We start from the raw sequence: 2,741 nt of genomic DNA on the forward strand, positions 1-2,741 counted from the left end.
TTACTCAGTGCTGCCAAATTCCCCTCAATCGGAGTTTTACTGTTTTGCATTCCTGCCGGCGATGCATGAGCACAGCAGGAACAAACCTCACTCTCCCACTTTTATGTTTCATAGATGACACAGAAGTACAGGTGCGCGGAATAACTTGTGCGGGTCACACAGCTATTAAGTAACAGAACTGGAACTTGGACCCAGCTGGGAAATGTTTCTCTGCTACATAAGATGTCTGGCAATGGCCTGGGAGGACCTCACTATCCCCCTTTCGGGAGACGGGTTAGGGAAACTTAACCTGTCCATAACCAGCATCCTGGCTTCCTATGATGCCTCAGCCTCCAGTAGTTACATTCTATTTCCAGAAAATCTGTTTCCCACCCTTGGGGCTACAGTCTCGGTGACCTTTGTACATGGGTCATCTTATCAGGGGTGACCCCTGTTAGAAGCAGCCCTTGGGGAATCATCACCGGGCACCCACCAGACTGGAGCTGATGCGTCTTTCTCCCCTCAGTAGAGCATCTATTTTCATGCTAAAATGTGGTGGATGGGGCGCCTGGGTGGCTCAGTCGGTTAAGCGGCCGACTTTGGCTCAGGTCACGATCTCGTGGTCCATGAGTTCGAGCCCTGTGTCGGGCTCTGTGCTGACAGTTCAGAGCCTGGAGCCTGTTTCAGATTCTGTGTCTCCCTCTCTCTGACCCTCCCCTGTTCATGCTCTGTCTCTCTCTGTCTCAAAAATAAATAAACGTTAAAAAAAATTTTTTTTTAATAAAAAATAAAAATAAATAAAATGTGGTGGATGCCTGAAAAGGAGGGACAAATGTGCCTGGTTATCAACTGCTTCTCTAGAGACAGAGTATTTGAGGAGAGCACTTAAAATTTTTAGTTCTATGATAAATGACTCAGCTTCCTTCACCAGGCTTTGAGAGAGAGAGAGAGGTGTCTGCCACCAAAGAGGAGGCAAAAGGGAGGGACAGAAAGTATCACCTGCCACAGCTTGGCACAGTCTACACACAGCTCTTTGAGGTGGGTATTATTACCTCCTTTTCACAGGGGAAGGAATGGAGACTCAGAGGGTTAAATGTGCTGCCCAGACTCACACAGATGGCAAATAGCAGAGGTTGCTTAAATCTGGCCTCTGCAACACAAAGGCCTGTGTTTTATTGAGTGCATTCACTTCCTCTCCAGTAAAAGAGATCCAGACTATGCACAGGAAATCGTCCAAGATTGCTGCATTCAGGGATCACCCCCACCCCCAGCACTTTCTTTGGAAACCTTTCAGTAGCTTGCCTCCGGGCCCACCCACTTCCTGGTTCATCTACGCTCTCCCCCTCCCATTCCCCAGATGTCACTAGCCCCGTGGCCATTATCAGTTGGGTTGTGTTCAGCTGCAAATAACAGAGACCTCAACCCAATTTGGCCTAGACCGTTGGGTGCATTTCTTGTTTCATAAAACTCTGAGGTAGGATGGGCTCCAGTGACTTGGTGTCAGAAGGTTTACCTTTTCTTTTTCCCTTGTCCTTCTACTCTACCTTCCATTGTATCGACCTTACTGTCACCCTCTCTACCCTTCATGGTTGCAAGATGGCTGCCGATGACTTCCAGATTCTACATGTTCAGGAGAGAGAGGAGGTGTCTTCCAGAGTGCTCTAGAAAGAGCTAAGAAACTAACACTTGTCTGCGGCCTCAGATGGACTCAAATGCCCACTCCTGAACCGGTTACATGACCAGAGGATGGGGTGTATTGTTGGTTTAGACTTTAGCTGTACATCCCACTCCTAGCGCAGGGGTAGAGTTATTCCCCCAAGCACATTAGGAGATATGGACACAGCAACATAAATTAGAGTAGCTAGCATGAAAAATGGGTATGGATATTGGACAGTCAACCCCCATGTCTACCAACAAATTCATACCTCCATTTTGACCTCCAGGTTCCAAATTACTAAATCCTACTCAATATCTCCACTTGGATGTCTGATATTGCCCTCAAGGGTAACATGGCCAAAATAGATCTCATGATTCACTTTCCTGCCCATCTGTTCCTCCCTCAGTCTTCTCCATCTCAGTAAATGGCACCAATCATTCACCCAGTTGCTTAAGCCAAAAATTAATTTAGCTCTTACCCCCCTACCCTTCACACACCCAGCTCTAGCCACACCGGCATTCTTTTGGTTCCTAGAATTCTTCCCACCTCCGGACCTTTGCACTTGCTGTTCCCTCTGCCTGATATGCTCTAGATTCAGAAGTTCACATGGCAAGCTGTTGCCTTTATTCAAATATCACCTTTCCTGGCCACTGTATCCAAACTAGGCACCCAATCTGTCCCCCCGCCATTACTGTCCCTCACATCACTCTGTTTTGGTTTCTTCTTAGAACTCACCACTGTGTGAAATGATCTTGTTCATTCATTTTGTTTTCTCCTTTATTGTCTGTCCCCCGTCTACAATGAAAGATCCACGCCAGCAAAGACCTTTGTCTCTCTGTCTTGTTCACTTCTATGTCCAGTGGATCTACGCAAATATCTATCTGTGTGATATCTATGTGAACACCTATGTGAATGCTGTTCCCTGGAGTTGTGTGACACAGAAGCACTGGCTATATCCCAGAACCCAGCACGTGTCTGGTGCATGGCAATTCTCAGTAAGAGTAGGTCAGTAAGTGGATGAATGGACAAGCGGATGACTAGAGGGTTGGGTGGAGGGACGGGTGGATGGGTAGATGGATGGATGGGGTGAATGGGGTGCGTAAGT

Source organism: Herpailurus yagouaroundi, unplaced genomic scaffold (genome assembly GCF_014898765.1).
Source record: "Herpailurus yagouaroundi ecotype Mexico unplaced genomic scaffold, PumYag 215, whole genome shotgun sequence".
NCBI classification, from domain to species: Eukaryota; Metazoa; Chordata; class Mammalia; order Carnivora; family Felidae; genus Herpailurus; species Herpailurus yagouaroundi.